This window comes from Homalodisca vitripennis, chromosome 2, assembly GCF_021130785.1.
Source record: "Homalodisca vitripennis isolate AUS2020 chromosome 2, UT_GWSS_2.1, whole genome shotgun sequence".
Taxonomy (NCBI): Eukaryota; Metazoa; Arthropoda; class Insecta; order Hemiptera; family Cicadellidae; genus Homalodisca; species Homalodisca vitripennis.
The window spans coordinates 194848935-194868124 of NC_060208.1; positions in this window are offsets into that span (position 1 = coordinate 194848935).

Genomic DNA, 19190 nt, shown 5'->3' on the forward strand with positions numbered 1-19190 from the left:
TCACGATAAATGTAAGTAGCAGAGTGACTGCTGTAATAACAGGCTAATAAAGTCGCTGTGGTATGAATTACTACAACTGAATATATCAAAGAGCTCAAAGAGATAAACATATAGACTGAAGGTAAGTAGGACACGACATTTCCTACCATTATATGTCGAGGCTTTGCGACTATTAACGCCATTGTTGTAAGTGAATGTTTGATTGAAATTCTTGAAACTCGTTTGCAGAATTATATTTTTCATACAACTTTATTTATTTAAAGAGAACAATGTCATATGTATGAACAACTTGATTACAGTAGATGTGACATGACAAGGATTTATGTCACTGCAATAGTAGGGAGCTTTATTACTTCACACGGCACATTTTTCACGGTGACATTTAATCTGGGGCTTGCTCCGTGAAACGTTGTTTTGTGATATGTATAGTATTCTCATGAGGAAAGATGATTTGTTGGTAACATGACTGATGAACTATCTGACCGTGAACATGAAAAAGCTGACGGACTCATGAGGAGTAATATTAGTGCTTAAAATTTAGAGCAATTTCTTAAGGAAGAAGAGTAAGGTTCAAATAAATTCTAATAGTTGGTCTCTTTTATAGTAAAAAATAAAATTTACGCAAGAATAATTACTTAACAAGTAAACTATTTGGCATTGTTTACATGCCACACTTTTTTAATGTGCTATATCCATTCCACGGTATAAATATTACCCTTGTTGGCTCAAATAACTCTAAATTTTATAAAAAAAAGAAAGTTCCTTATCAACTGTATAACTGTTTTTAAAATATAACACATACAAATATGTTACACGAATGATTATGTTCATGCTTAATAGCTAAAAATTATATTCTATTACTACAGAAATGTGTGGATTTAAGTTCTTCTTATTATTGTTTCAAGTATTTATCTTAACCTCGTGGGTTCCTCAGCTTTGTTCTCTAAACAATTAACTCTACATTTTATTCTGAAAGAAACATATCAATACTTATAATCTGTTCTATATCAGTAGATAAATAAACATGCTAATAATATGAATATTACTTTATTGTATTTATTGAAAATAAATTATACATTTTTAATATTCTTTTATCAAATCATTTCCCCATAAAGGAAGAATTATTAAATCAATAATGGTTTTAGCATTGAGGTTTTAATAATAATCCAATTAAACTGATCTTTTCTGCGAATATTTTGTTTGTTTAAAAAAGCAACTGAAAACCAAAATATAAAGATCGTAATATGTGAAAAATAGGTGATATGACTACAATTTCAGATATAAGTGACACCCAAATTGTTTTATATAATAAACCCCAATTCGTTTATTTTTCACTGTTTTGTCTGTAAAAGGCAAATATAGAATACGATTTCTCATATATTGAAAACATACCAGAAATATTAGTATTTTTTCCATTGGTATTTAAGAATAGTGAACACTGGTAATGTTTTAAAGTAAGCCTTTAAAATAAACTTACAAAAGGGCAACGTTACTTCAAATACTTTACGTGTTATCTAAAATCTAGGAAATTAGGATTGGTACGGTGTTAGTATTTGTAGTTTTATAAAACTTTCACAAATATAAATATAATTAAAACAGTGTAAACCCATTTTTACACACACAAACAAATGCACGCGATAGCCTTCGTTTAGGTAGAAAAGGTGTGAATACAGTATTCTATCGAATTTGGTAAACATAATTTTTTAAATAAATTATAAGAATTATTGTACTAAGGTATCTACGTTTGAGATATAAAATCAATTTGTATACACTTTTCAATTGACAATAATCTTTTGATTATAAATAATGAAAACATTCGTTAATTAAACTGATTTGAAACAATAATACATTACAACGAAAAAATACACCAATAATCGTAGGGAAAAAATATAGTAAGGCTAATAACTCCCAATTATTAATCTTGTTAAAAGTTTACTTTGAAAGTTTCAATCATAATATTTTGTAGGCAAAATTTTAAGTATGCAGAAGGTATGAGCAAACGTTCGTATTTTGATGAACAAAGATTGCAAATAAAATTGGTTAAATTCCAGTCATTGGCAGGCATTCCATCTTAACTGAGTTATAGGTTTCCATTGCTCATATAGTTCAATAGATAACACGCACTTTCATCGATATCACACGTGTCTGTGTAGAAATAAAGTTCACAAATGCCACACAGACAAGTTTTCCTGCATAAACGCTCAGCCGAATCACTAAGAGAGATATACTCCTACGGGTCAGCTATTTCTCGAGATATGCTGGGGAGAGACGGAAAACAGAAATTATATGTTTATATCAATCGATATCGGCGATTAAAAGCAGCCTATTTATTAAAGGAATGGAAAAAATCCTTTGACAGGGAGATGAGATTCATTTTACTGAATTAAGTGGGTTTCAAAGCCTATATTTGTGTGTTAACAGCTTAATTTTTTATTTGAGTAGCAGTTACATCCGAGAGAGCAAAAGTAATATAAACCACGAAGTCATGAAGAGACAGCGGTTTATGTGGTAGAAACACGAGTATATTAAGGCAAGGCAAACCCAGATACAACCTGGAATACTGACTAAACTGAAACCATAAACTAAGGCCGGAAGCTTTTGCATTAGTTACACCACACTTTATCGCCAGAGTTATCTTTATAGCTAACCCATAACTTAAAAAGACTATTAGCGCCTGTATGTGTGTGTGTGTGTGTGTGTGTGTGTGTGTGTGTATGTGTGTGTGTTTATATTAATCAAGCCCTTTTTTAAGTAATAAATATTGCCTTTATTCTTTTTTTGGTAAATCCTTTTGCCAAATTATACTACAAATATAACAGGAACTACTTCAAACTGTTTTTTGCTTTGTAGTAAAGGTTACCTTCTACAAACCCTAATTTATATATTTTCTTTTTTCACTACTTTATTTATACGAGAAGTACTATACTCCAATTTTATTTCTTTTGGTTTTTCTCCAATACCATCTTCACTACTTCTGTTTATGTATGCTGTCAGCTCATATTGGTTTACCAGAAATTGAGGCCCACTACTTTCTACCGAATCTTTTACTAGATGTAGTCGCACGCCCCAAATGTGTTACCATGATACCATTGTTTAAAAAGAAATTATACGTCTGACACATACAACTTCTGTTGCCTGCATAAATGCCTTCTTATAACAATATCTCTGATTTATCATATAAACAATAGTAAGTGTCTGCATCCGGAATGACATTGACTTAAGATACTAAAATATGCAACGGTTATCAATTATGTATTTACAACTCTTTTTTAATACCAGTTTTCGTACTGAAATCTAGTATTTTTTTATTGCTATTGTGTAATTAAGGTTATTGTGCATTTTCATCAACTTTCCAAATTTAAATTACTAACATCTTATTACTTATAGACAAAATAACTGTCCGTCATAAGATCAAAAACAAAGTAAATAACTTAGAAATTACATAGGAACTTCCGAATACCATTATTCAAATTATGCTCCATAACATGAGGTTGAATCTAAATAACTGTCCATCATAAGATCAAAAACAAAGTAAATAACTTAGAAATTATATAGGAACTTCCGAATACCATTATTCAAATTATGCTCCATAACATGAGGTTGAATCTAAATAACTGTCCATCATAAGATCAAAAACAAAGTAAATAACTTAGAAATTATATAGGAACTTCCGAATACCATTATTCAAATTATGCTCCATAACATGAGGTTGAATCTAAATAACTGTCCATCACAAGATCAAAAACAAAGTAAATAATTTAGAAATTACATAGGAACTTCCGAATACCATTATTCAAATTATGCTCCATAACATGAGGTTGAATCTAAATAACTGTCCATCATAAGATCAAAAACAAAGTAAATAACTTAGAAATTATATAGGAACTTCCGAATACCATTATTCAAATTATGCTCCATAACATGAGGTTGAATCTAAATAACTGTCCATCATAAGATCAAAAACAAAGTAAATAATTTAGAAATTACATAGGAACTTCCGAATACCATTATTCAAATTATGCTCCATAACATGAGGTTGAATCTAAATAACTGTATTTTATTGAAACATTAGGAAAACTAACAGCCATGCTGTTAAAATCACGTAATTCGTTACTCGGATTGTTATAAATGAATCTATTGTTATAAAATCATATTATCTAATAGCCAATAATACAGACTCTATTAATAAAAAGCAAATATTAATAAACAATATTAACTATGGATAATATCAGGAAAAGTACATTTTTGAGTAAAATAAATGATTTTTAATGTTAAAACTGCATGTAACTCGGATTTTTGATGACTTTTAAAGCTAAATCTTATGTTGTTAAGTTTGTACTGTATATGAAACCTAATCCAAGAAAATTTCAAAATTTTATTAAATAGTTAGTAGGTTTCCAACCCAAAAAGTTATAACGGATGTTATACAGAGAATGATCACACTACAATATAGTTATAACATGTAATTTTTACATTTGTCTAAAGTTAATGTAGGCTATAACACGGCCTTATTAATTAATTCACTATCACCATAAAAGTGAAATAATTTAGGCCCTCGTTTAAATGTATGCAAAAAGTTTCATTAGATAATTTGGAATTATTGTGAGTAACAAAATATTGGTACTTTTGGTATTTTTAACGTTATTATTGAATAAAGGAACTATAATACATAACTCAATTTAATTTAATGATGGTAACAGTTTCGTTAATAATTGCAAGGCTACCATAAAAATAATAGGTGTCGGTGAACTCAATAATAGCTTCGTCTTCTTTCATGAGCCTCCGTCTTTGTTTTGAGAGACCTGTTGTTGTTTCTCATTTGCCAATTCTTGAGTGAAGTGAACTTGAAAAATAATATAGGGAAAACAATTGTTTTAATAATGTGTAAGTCAAAAATAGTGTAAGGGCATTAATGATCATATTATAAACTTTTTATCAGTGGTCGATATGCATGAAAAATGTTTTTACAATCCCACTAACAAAGTATGGCTACAATAAACTCCTGATGAAAACTATTATAAACCCCTTCAATATCTTAAAGTATTGCTTAAGATACTGGTAAAAAAGAATATACTTATATTGAATAAAATTTAGCAAATCAAAAAAATACTTTATCTAACGTCATCCTTGTCCATCCATATCGGCTTGCACATATCTTCCGATTCCTTTATTAAGTACTAGAAGCAATCTTTGTTAATTTTGTCACGTTCTTCTTTTATGAAGGCTTCCTACAGAACCATGACTATACTTTCTGAATCTTCATCATGTTGCAAATACGTTATATTGGACTGAGGTGGAGAATATTATCATGTCTGTTTACGATGGCTATTTCTACCTCATGAAGGTAGTACTTTAGAATACAATACTCTGCATTGCAGTGCATTAGAATAAACCAAAGAAACAATTTCTGTGCGTTGCTCATAATGAATATAATCTGAAATATAATTTATAAGCAACCATCCTAAATTGGCTTTAAAAATCTGTCTTATCGACTCCGCTATACATGTTACCATCCTCTACGACCAAACAGACTATTTCGTACGTGAAAAGGGCACATTGGCCCAATGTCTGGTGTCGATGTGCGGCTCTTCGATGATCTTGGGTAATTTGACGTTTCCCTACTTCTTAAATAAAATATGGGAAGCCAGCGATGAATATTTGGAGAAAACGTATTATATACATTTATATTATGATTATGACCATTTTCCGCAGCGAAAACCTGTGAAAATCCGATTCATAAAAGCATTTTATAAAAGTCTCAACACCAACTTTTTTGCTCTAGGATGACATTTCCAACGCCTTCTACGATCATGTAAACTCTCATGGAACATTTTATTGACTATGGTGAGAAGTACGCATTGCCCCCTGGACACTGTACAGAAAAAAGAAGATCGCTTTTACCAGAGCCTCACCCTTCTCAGTTCAGATGCATTTAAAACAAAATGTTGTTCTATAATAAAAAATTAAATAACAGGGTATTACACTAATATGTTTCTTTATAAAGTTGAATATGCATAATACATAAGCTGGACAAATTTTAAACTCATAACAATAAGAATAATTATAATGGATTTATCTAGTCGAAAAATCGTTTATTTTCTTAATTTATTTTAGCATTGAAAAAATAGCGTCTAATAAAGCAATCTCTGATACGTGTTATCTGTTATTCGTGGAAGCTGAAATACACTACCAAAAGCAAAATAATACTAAAATCTTGAAATACTCTTGAATGTAATATATTTTGTTAAATTTCGTAAATTTCTTACATAAGTGTAAAGTGTAGATTTCTATTCAAAAGATTGATAGGCTACTTCTTTAAGTAATATGTCTGTTGAACAGAATGCAGGATAGGAAATTTAACAGTGTAAAAATACAGATGTTCATTCTATCTTTCAACATAGAATATTTATTTTGGATCAAAATTAGTTGGACTATAAACACGTTGAATACCGGGTACATTCTGCCAACTTTTTTCATGCATTATAACAGTAGATTATAGTTATTATCAGACGCCTAACTGATATAATGATATTATTGCGAGTCATTAACTACTTAAAGTGTTAAACCTGTAAAATGTATTGTATTATATACCTCATATAGTCAATAAAAATAATTTATGTAGGATAAAATGGGGCTTTATACCTAAGAGATATTATATTATGTGTCAAGCTGAATTACATGACAATCGATTCCTTCACATTAAAAAATCTTAGTGAATTTAAAACATTTAGTATTTAGATATTAGCCTAGTGAAGATGAATTCTAACTTTATAGAGCCCAACAATATTTAGTGCATATTTTCGAAGTAGCTTGAATCTACAAACAGTAATTGCAATATTCAATAATTATTATTTCACTATTTTTTATGTTATGTTTTGGTTAAAACATTTTTGCGAACGACTGGCTGCGGTCTCAAAATACTTAAATTTAAACACCATATAAATCAAACTCTGAAATATGGCAATAAACACTAGCTGTACGTAAATCATAAAAAACAAAACTTTTAAGCTGGATATATATGGATCTAACACCTTTGACATTGAAGCTTTATTTTAACACTGCACAAATAATTTTGTGGAGGAGTTTTGAAGCCAGTATGGAAGAGTAATAAGCTGATTAGTGATAGAATATAAGATTTAATAATATTTTTTAAAACTTCCATGAACCTCACTCGTAATTCATTTTCTTATGAAGTTATATATCAAGTAAGCTGGATACGTATACCAATATTTATTCTTTAAAATTACTTTTTAGAAGAAAGTAAATATAATAATATTTTTGTAATTGAACATTTGTTATTTTTTATTTAATTACATTTCAATAACTAATATCCAAAATGAATTATATTCAAACAGAGGTGATATTTTACATTGCCATAAAACTATTTTCTTTTTTTTAGTTAAAAACATTCTATTTTATTTTAAACCTTATAGTAAGTTCAGTTTTAATTGGTGTGTCATATATAAAGACGCCTTAATACGTAGTATTTAATTAAATGTAAATTTTAATTTTAGTGAGTTCATCGTCATAAGTTATCAGTTTTCACTTTTCTATAATTAATCTAATTTCTTCTGGTTTTTCAAACCAATTTTTGAAGATAGACTCCAATAATATAATTTGTATAATAACGATGGAGTAATTCCCAATATGTGTAAACCATCTTAAAATTATATATCACCAGTCATTTATTCAAAGAACTACGAAATGATATGGCCAGAAAAATACAATTCTCAGTAATAAGATCTTAAACACATTTTTCTTATTAGATATTCTAAGGTTAAATGACTCCTTAATGATAGTTTTTTACTAATTTGAGAAATATATACTGCCATAGTAAGAAAGAAAACCCTAACTCCACTGAAGCTCTAAGGGAGATACTGAAAACATGGAAAAACAAATTTCTAAATGTATTTAAAAATACAAAATCTAGTAAATAATGAATACTGCAATAAAGTATGAAGTTTATAAATGTTTTTCATTACATTTTATACTATCTTAAAAATAAGACTTAAGGCCTTCTGTGCAGAATATAACGCCGTATCTCTTCATTTGATTTGCGTTACGATTACAAATTTATTTCAGAATCAGATTATTTAATACAAATATTCTACAAAGTATATTTTAAAATTTTAAATAATTAGTAAATATTATTAAAATATTGTACTAAAAATAAGGTAAGTACATTACGAACTGGCATACAATACTGACCTTTAACACACAGATGACGCCCGGCTGGATGGACAGGGTGACGTAACACCACCGACCAGACAAGAGGACGACCGCTCCCCGCTCGTTTTGTGCAAATGACGTATGCCAAGGTTTGATTATTGAACAGTACTCGTGATAGAACACCCAATCTGTGATGTACAGCCCAAGATCGGTGATACATTTAATCTTACCGAGCATTTTCTTTGTTACTACTACTAAACCTGCATCGAAAACCAAACATATCTTTTAGCCTTTGAGCAAGTATAATCTCTAATATGTAATCCAAGATTAAGGGAAGATAGGATTTAAATGATCCTTGAACCAACTAATACATCTCCGACGACTAAGCAGCTGCTTCACTATACATATCCAGACAGAGCACAATAGAACACCAGTGAGCTGCTAAGCTTTGGTTAAGTAAACAGAAATCTCATAAATACTTGCCATGTTTAATACATATATTCATGGAGATCGTTTGTGCTAGAGTGCTACACAACAGTTTCCTTCACTCTTAAGTATCCAAACTGCTTTTACCGCCTACGTGTTTTATACTCGCAAAAAATTTAACAATATTAATATTTTTAGGTTTTCAGTAAACTATCTATTGAAAGCATTTATATTTATTAGTTGAACTTTGGAAAATCCTCTTAATCGTAGGGCAGAAAAATTCTATTTTTGTCTGTCTTTCATCATGATATCTCGAAACCGATCTAACTTATAAACTTAAAACTTGCGTGAAGCTTCTTTTCTATATGATGAAATCTGACTTCGATGGTATTTTATGTCGCGCCGTAGGATAGACCTGAGCATTTGCGAATATTTTACATTAGATTCGTATGTTTCATGGTTACTACAATTCGCAACGAGAAAACAGCAGAAAGCAATATTTGAAAACAAATTCAATACATCTTTAAGAGGTTTGATGTTACTTATTAACAGAAGTACGCTAACTATCCTAACATACTTAATATTAATTTACAGACACTTTTTGTGTAGAATTGTATTATTTAAACATTAATTTGAATCCGAATTTAATGTATTTTATTTAGAAGATTGTCAATGTATCGTTAGGCAAATTTATGCCAAGAAAGAATTTATATTGCAGGCTTAAAAGTTTACATACAATTATATTTTTAAAAGAATGCACGATTAACTTCCCCTCTATCTGTCCAAAAAAACCTCTCTCAAATGAAATGATATATATATATATATATATATATATATATATATATATATATATATATATATTTGAAATTTTGTAGAAAACAATATAAAAGCCTGTTTTATACTTTGCTTGTATAGAAAGTGAGCAAAGTGGTAATCACTCATAATAGAAAACAAATTTATTTTTATTGAAACTTATTGAAAACACTAATCTGTCAAATTTTTATTAAGTTAAACTCTTAAAATTAAAAATGCGAAGACTGTTAAAAATATGTTAATACAATGCATGTTTAATCAAAAAACCAATGACAAATGCTGATCGATCTGACGTATAGACTCTCTATATATGGTGTTAAACTGTATTGAAGAGTCGCTGCGATTTAAAAACTGATTACAAGCGTAAATTTCTGCGTCATTCCATCATTCACATTAATATATAGATGCATAATTTCCTACAGCTTTAAATGAAGAAGAAACCTGTGTTAAGTTGGGTAAACAAGAGCTGCAAAAGAAAATGAATGGTTTTAAAAGATCAATAAGATGCAGAATAAACTCGATTTTAGATCTAAAATCAAGAAATAAGAACTGAATATGATTTAGTCACTTCACAGTATGTTCTCCGATTATCGTCCTTACAGTTCAGGCTCCATATAGTTATGATGTTACGTGTAATTTACCTATCCAATCTTGGGATAAGAGATCCTCAACTTCGTAGTGATTCTGGATGGGCAACTTCCTATCAGGGGTATTTGGCCGCAAGTGTAGTTAACAGAGCAATAATTGATGTCAGTGAGAATTCATTTTTTACTAAGATACTAGTAAATTTATTTCATCCATACTTACTTCAATATTCTGCGACTAAGACAAGACATTTTTAGTGATAGAATTTAAATCCGTTTCTGATGATGTCCACTTGTGTATTGCAATATTCACCCGTGTATTTAGGTCGGAAATTTTATCTCTTTTGCGATATCAAAATTTTATTTTAGTTTTAGAACAAACTATGGCATATATATTGAAGCCGCATGGATATACAGTAGGGTAACTGTTAAAACAATCTTAATATGGAGGTTTTCTAAACTCATTCAGCTTAAAAATGGTTCGAGTGAACATGTGCATTGAGCAAGCATACAAGTTACTAAAGTCCCTGAACAAACGCTTCCAAGTGTATGTAAGTACTTGGAGCTCTTGACATAAACAAAGGTGTTTTTGAAGATGGGTATTCCCCAAATATATATATATATATATATATATATATATATATATATATATATTATTGAAGGTGATACTTTTCTTATTTTACAGATTATGTGTAAAGGTTATTTTTGACGATGGAAGGATTGTGAAGGAAACAGGATTTTTCCGGACATTTGCCATCGTTCAGTGAAACAATAAATCAGTAACACTACGTTTCGAGATCTGCAATCTGATCTCTTCTTCAGGTAAAGAACTAACCTAATACATCATTACAAACTGGTTCAATTAAACTAATCTTAACAAAGCGTTGTGGCACGCTTAATTCAACCTAAAAAACAACATGTAGGTTGTGATTCCTGACTTAGGTGTGCCACAACGCTTTGGTAAGATTTGTTTATTTTAACCAGTTTGTAATGATGTATTAGGTTAGTTCTTTACCAGAAGAAGAGATCAGATTGCAGATCTCAAAACGTAGTGTTACGGATTTCTTGTTTCACTGAACGATGGCAAATGTCCGGGAAAATCCTGTTTCCTTCATTATGTGTAAGATACGGTGTAATTATAATGAAATAAATAAAACTATATATTTTTTTAGTTTTGCATCTGAAAATTATAAACAAATTAAACATATAGCTATTTTCAAAGAGTTAATTTTTTTTTAATTACAGCACTTTCCTAGGACAAATTTACATGTTAATGAGAGTAATTCCAGTTACCAGAGTATTGAGATAGCAGTTTGCCGCTGATTTGAGTGATGAGTTGTGAGTATTTCTTACCCATCGGTTTTAATGTGAACCCATAACCACATAAGTATCGGTTTTGTATCGTAAACCAAGAGGGATAAGGATTCAAAGGTATAGTAGCGAACTGGTGTTTTGAAGATATTCATCCACTTCGTAACTGTAAGTAATTAGTGGTAATTTCTACCTATAAAGCAGGGTGGTTTTCAGTTGAGACATTTTCTGGTTGTTTTAACACGAAAAGTACGCATTGGAACGATTATCGGAACGTCCAATATCAATCGTTGGGTAGTTAAATTACTGATCCTCAAAGTTTGGTATGAAGAGAAGGGTCAACGTTAATACAGCTTGTTTATAATTCTTCTGATAATATTGTTAAAAATTTTATTAACAAAACATTATGGATTATTCTATTTACTTAAAAATTGTGTTCTACACTTTATACACACTAAATAAGTCTTGGACTCTATAACAACAGATGCGGCTAAAATTAAAAAGAAAATTTTGTGTACAATAACAAGGGCCTGAAATCAATGTGATTAATTTATTGTTGGTTGCGTCGTTCACTCGCTGCGTTCAAAAAATCCCTTTAGTAAACGTTATAAAACTATCTCAGCTCTCTTATTACGATACATTAATGGAAATTATTTAATTTTACCACTATGTAATAGAATGGAAAAATTATTTATTTCCAAACAAATTATACACCAAGATATTAGATTTATTTACAGTTGATAAATTGTAAATTACCCTTTTACTATACTTACTAAGCGGCGTAATATAAAACAATTTAATTTTTAGTACAGTAGTTGGATAAATATTATTTGTATAATTTAAGTATGAGATATTAAACTATATATTACTGATTAACATATAGTCTACAACGGAAATTAGCCTACATGGGCAAGCAGCCTGTGTGTAGGCTAGAGTCGTACTAAATAGTTTAATTTTATCTAGATGTCGAAAAAGTGTCACATAGTTTGTAAATATTATTATAAAAAAACTGTTTTAAGATAAGCAAGCTGGTGGTGTAGTGTTTAAGTAAATCTCTTAATGCAAAGCCCCATGTTTGACTTAAAGCAGTTTTCTTACTGATTTAAGAAATACCACATATTATAGAATACTTTCATTATGGGTGCCGTCAAATAATTCACAAAAATCATTTTTGTACGTTTTTTTCAAGGGAATTGTTATTATACTATTCAGATAGGTAGTAAAGCTGACGGATATTTCATTTTACACAGTGTTGTAACCAGCTGTTAATTGAATCAGCCTAAAAATGTTTCTTACTGACTTTTTAAACTTACTATCACAATAGCATGTCGTCTATATATATATATATATATATATATATATATATATATATATATATATATATACACATACACACACACACACATATAGTATATATACATATTGTGTGTGTGCGTGTGTATTATTAACTATATACTTTGTGTATATATTAACTTTTTGTCTCAACGAAGATATAAATTAGACAAACAGTTAATGTTTTGCTAGAATTTACGGATTTTCATGTGTGTGAGTCGATTTTTCGTTTACTAGTCTACATCTGACAGAATGTTAAACATATTACTACTTAATCCACTAACCCAACTTTTCTTATAAGGAGAAGTATATTCCAAATAATACACTAAATATTTAAGTTAACATTTCTAGTTTCTAAGAGTTTTGAAATAAACATATATGGAAATCTAATATTGTCTTATGAAGTTTAACTTGTACGTATAAATTAAAGTGAGCCGTGTTTTTCCAGATTTCCTCCTAATATTGTTTCGGACTTTTGATATTGCCATTTAAAATTGAATTTTGTTCAATTGTGATTGGTTAATGCAAGCAAGAAATGCAAGAAATGTGACTGTGTTATTTTGTTCTGATTATAACACTCAAAATTAATTTTATTAAGTCGTTAAGATTTTAGAAATGTTTATGATTTATGATAGCTTGTATCATTGGTATTATTTGTATAATTTATCCTAGTAGTTAGTTCATGTATTCCTGTAGGAATGACAAGTGAAGATATTAACTCATATTGCAGATCTCAAAACGTAATTATGACTTTTTTCACTCGATGATCGTGCTATCTTCCTAAGTGTGTACTAATAATATTGAATAATGCTCTGCAACATTTGCATTCAAGCGAAGATCCTTCATTTTTATATTTTATCTCGCTATTATAGTTGTATGATGTTACTCATGATGTTCACTGATTCTGTGAAAATAATATTAAATACATAAAAAAATAAATTTGGCTGATGGGGAAATAATTGCTTTTTCACAGAGAGCCGTATCTTTTTTTTAACAAGGTTTTGAAAAGGTTAACATAAACTGCCGGTATTTACTCAATATTCACTTACCCCAAGTAGCATGGAACTGCGTTTCACAAATTAAATTAAATATTTTTATCACCGTGACTTCCACAGGAGATAGCAAATATAAAGTAGATTAAAACTCTAACGAATACTCCGTGCCCTTTGGTGCTTTGCTTATCCTCCCTTTCATATACAATTAAATACTGAGTATCAAAAGATATATGTTAAGCCACATTTATGTTGACTTTATAATATAGACAAGAAACTTAAGGAAAATTTTAATTTGAGAAAATAATAATGTACATAATAATAATAAACAAAACTTTAACCATTCTAGACCAGGACTTGTAAGCTGAGAATCACTTCGGCAGATTACGGATTCATAAATATGTTACAAATTACAATATGAGTGAACTTAGTCTGTTTAAAAATGTATATACTCCAAGGATTTCTCGTTACCAACATAGTTAGATCCTACGCTAGATTTTATTAGTAAAGGCTGGAAAAAATCCCCCTATCAATGTACCGAAGACAAGTGTTTGCCAATGCTATGAAAATTCCTATTATATGACTTGTACTGTAACCGAAGAGGGTTTTCAATACACGAATATACAAATAGAGTATAGTTGTAAAATGTCTAACACATTGTGCCGCCAGACAGAATTGAACTTATTACAGCTCCTCAGGTTTAGCCGGTTAACAAACAAAATAATATTTTAAAATCAGAGTACTTGTTTATCTATTATTAATATATCAACTAGATAGACGTAATAGCCACATGGGCTGTTGCAAAAAGATGAGTAACATGTTAATAGAACTCAATGTATATTGGCTTTACGTTTGTTAGTCACTATGGTTGGCGCACTTACTCTCCTGGTGGTAAGGAATATTAAATGTCTATTTACTTGACTTATTACAGTTGCATACACTACAATGAATAGCGGCTATAAACATGGGGTAAGTTGACCTTTACTCACAAATTATGCAACCAGGTAGTTACCTCACCCAAATGAGTAGTTTAATTTCACCATTTCTCACTACAATGACTATAATATTCAATAACCAAGTAAATTTCTTTTTGTAAAATATGTAGAAATAAAACTTCATTGCACTGTACTACAATACAGATTTAAATTTATACTGATAACGTAAGGCTATTACAATGTCTTTGTTTAAAAAACTCTTCTTAATTTAAATCTTACTCAATAATTAAATGTAAGTTAGTTTCACATTTGTCATGCTTTAAAGTCTTGCCTTTGGCTTTTAATGAATAATTTGTAACTGTCAGCTATGTTACATTGATTTCAAGTCACAAGTACTAAGACTTCCATATTAAATCTGCAATGACTGTAAAGTTAAAGTGAGCTATAGCTTCCTGCATCAACCAAGACTTCCGGGAAGACCGATTGGAAAGTCTCTTAATTAGCAAACTATTGCACCAGTATCAGGAAGTCTTGTCATGAATCAAGTAAAGACATTGACTTCAAGATTAACACTCTACGAATTCTAATTCAGTTGAGACGATAGATGATGCTTTGTTAGTAAGTATTTATATTAGGATTTGGTGTTTTGGGTTTACCAATTATAAAAGAAAAATGTAACTATTATACATATACATTAACATTTTTCTTCAACGATTAGTATAATGGCAAGAATTCACTCCTTTAAGAGGAGTAATAATATAAACAATTAATAATTTATATAAATTGTGCAACTAATTTAATAGAATGTTAGAATATTCAAGCAAACTAAAATCCTTTTTAAACGTGCTTCCTCATCAAAGGAATCACTTAGAACTTATTAGTTTTTATTTATTCTGAACCAAAATAAAAACTAATTAATTTGAGGAATCTCGAAAACTCTAATCTGCAAACTTTTGAATATAGGCATAACAAGTGATGGAAGATTAGTTTTGGAATCTCAAGATTTACAGAGTGTCCCACGAAGAAGTTTAAACGTACGATGACATATTACTTGATCTTTTATTCACCGAAAATTTCCAAATTCAACCCAATTAATAAAGTAGGTTTAAAAATGTTGGTGAAAGTTAAAGCTCCCTAACAATTGTAGAAATAAATGGTGACATATTAAAAATTTACCAATTGGCTTCTGTGACGTCGGGGCCCATGTTCCCGCCGTCTGGAAGTACTGGAGGGGGAGGTCAGCAAGCAAGGTGAGCGCCCGAGGCGGTGTGTACGTGAGAGGACTCCGGCGCGAGCGGATGTCCGAGCTCCCTGAGGGCCGATCTAGTGTAGGGCTTAGCCTAGTGATGGTCGTGACGCGTGGTGTCCGTGGGTTCGGAAGTGTTGTTGTTTTAAGTTAATAAAGTTGCTGTAATCTGAGCTGCGTTTGATTCCTGAGTACGCCCCCTTCGCCCCCAGCTGAGCAGGAGGGCGTGACAAATTGGTGGAGGCAGCCGGGTATCCTGAGGTGATCCAGAACCAAAGACGGATTAACGATCCCAGGTTAGTAATATAATATTTAATAGTAATATAATATAATAGTGAATATTTCTTTTTAAAATTCGGATTGTTTTTTTTTTAGTAAATTGATTAAGTTGAAAAAAATAAATGTAGATTGAGAAAGAACAAGAGAGAAAGTTAGTTTTTGATCCAAATAATTGTTGGATACAGTTAAGATAACAGAGCATAAGAGCCTGGGTGCACTACACGTGAGAGTGCCGTGTGATTGTAGCTTAGTCGCTGACTCCCACATTTTGGTTTCAGAAAGCTATCCGTGTAGGCAGGAAGCGGATAAGTTAGCTGTGGCACACATACTTCCAGCTTCGTGGTCAAAATTAAAAAACTTTGAAAATTCACCTCTAAAATTAATCATGTTTCCAGCACTTTCGAGAGACACTAGACGAATGCTTAGACAACGAATGGCCTAGTCAGCTGCCGCACTGGAATTTATCTTTTTCAGAACATAGAAAGTTAGAGAGCCCGACGCTTAAGGTTTTGTCAGTGGAGAGGGACATGTATACATCACTGTCAGCCGTGCTGCTGCACTCCATCTATTTTTGTTTACTAACCATAATTAATTGTTTGTGAGAAATCCCCATCTAGTAGGCTTAGGTATAGGAGCATTTGTGAGAGCAGAAAATGAAATATTCTCCCCGAATCAGGAACAATTTATTGTGGATTTATTTTGTGGCATTATAATAATATTGGTTCTGATTGGTTGTCGGTACGTCGTGGGATTATGGGTAAACTGGAGATCCAAGGTATCGAGACGAAAAGGCGACAACATAGCGATGACCGCCAACGTGACGTCAGAGACGATGGCTTGCCAAAGAACTTACCTATCACGGAGGTCGATGGAAAGGAGCTGAGAATCACTCTTGAATGGTGGGACCAAGTTCGTGATCAGGTATAAAGGATACCAGGTAATCGTTGTAAACCATAGGTAAACTTCGAGGTAAACTGTATAACTGTGAACGTTATAGTGTATGATTAATAAAATGTATAAAATATATTATTTCAGGAGATTATTGTTATCATGAATTCGTAAAGTCCAGTGTGGTGAATGAAAATGTGGGGAGTGTGAAAGTTTGAATGAAAAAAAACCGAGTGGCCACTCAGAGTGAATGTGAGTGAATATGAGTATTAGCTAATATAAGAGTTCATATTCCAAAAACTGTTTATTATGATTGACTAGGTGAAATACATGTTCTGTTTTCAGCGGTACGTATACATACGCCAATATCAGCGTGGAATGGTTAGAAGTTGATTTTGACTAATAATAATTAAATTGTAAAACTCATAATTATTCTGTAAATACAGGGGACCCTTGAAATAATTTTAGAATTCCTAGATTAGGTTAAGACTTAATGTTTAAGAGGATTGGTACGTCGCAATGACATAATAATTTGTTAGTAAAATATAATTGCCTATTGTATTATAACACTGATGTAAAACATTTAATAATAATGTATGTTGTTCTTCCAGTTGTCATTAACGTAATCATGAATTAAGCGTTGACAAGTTAGTTTCTAAGATTGTAACACCGTATATACGAAACCAAAATGTTGTATATGGTTATGCTAACCAATGTTAAGAACTAAGGTAATTACTTTTGTAATTTGTGTTTGTAATTTGGGGAATAAAAAATAATCACGTATTAACTTGTCAATGCATACAAAGTAACTTATAAGTTGTTCGGGTATAGTTAGCTATTAACATATTCTTGTGTGGTGTTGAGGTAGTTATGTTAAAAGGTAGTTAGATGTATGTAAAGAATAAAATTTAAGAGATAAGAGCTTTGTTGAAAAAACGAAGTCATTTCATGCTGTCTTAGTAGCACCACGTGGGAAGGTCCAGTAGCTCAGAGCCAGGCCGGTGACCCGAGAGGGTCAGGTGACCAGAGAGGCCGGGACGGCTACTGCTGACCACAGCTACTTTTGTCACGTAGGACACTGGCCGCTGTGCACAACTTCAGTTACAAAACTTTGTACCACCTCTTGCACTGTATAATATCTGTATCCTGTAGTACATGGTTACGCTTATAATGTCCTACTATAGTTTGTTTCACTTGTCTATGAAGATGTCAAATATCTAGGAATAACCTTGTCGTGGACTTATAATTACAATTTATTTAGTTTGGGTCCCTGTAATAATATCCACTTTGTAAGGTTATTATCTATAAAAAAAAAGAAAAAAAATAAGTGTTTTTTGCAATAGTAAGTTATAGTATGGGTAGATAATAAGGATTAATGTACTAGTTAGTAATTTGGTAAATAGTTCTAATAATAATATTATCATGTTTGAATTGGAATATCGTCATTGTACTGGATCATAAGAAAGGGCAATATAGAGGATTAATATATTTTGTTTTGTATGACTCGCACAGAACAGCTGAATGGTTCCGGAATGTGTCATGAACTCATTTATTCATATACAATTATAATTTCTCGCTTCAAGTAATTATAAAGACATGTAAAGTTGATTAATGTATTTTTAATATAAAATGTCGAATATACCTACACGTAAGGATAGATGTATAATAAGGGAATGGACACCACCGCGGGTATTTAAGAGTAAGTTTCTATGAACTAATGTTTCTGTCAAATAAATGCGATTACACCAATAGCAAACATTGCTAACTAGAGTAGGTAGATAGGCTCTCGTAGGACAACATGTTTTTGTAGAAGGCAAACCTTTGTGGAGGAAACGATTCATTGCCTGTTGCTGGAATAACATAAAAAATTAATAAACTTTCCCTGGAAATGTATTAGTGAAGCAGCGGTACCGATGGGAGCGAACGACTGAGGCTCGTGATCGGGCCGTCCCAACGCCAGAGACTTTATGTGTGATCGGAGCCGTCCCAACTTCAGAGGACTTTATGTGTGATCGAGCCGTCCCAACGCCAGAGACTTTATGTGCCAGTGTAAATGACTGTCCCTGAGAAGTGGCTGCCGCAGTGTCGTTGTTCCCCATGTGTTTCCTCCACATCTAAAGACAAAATATTGACTGTTGGAGAACCCCGACCGCTAGCCACACTGTTAGCGATACGCGGCGAAACGTGTGGGTAGACGCCATGGTAACTTGTGCAC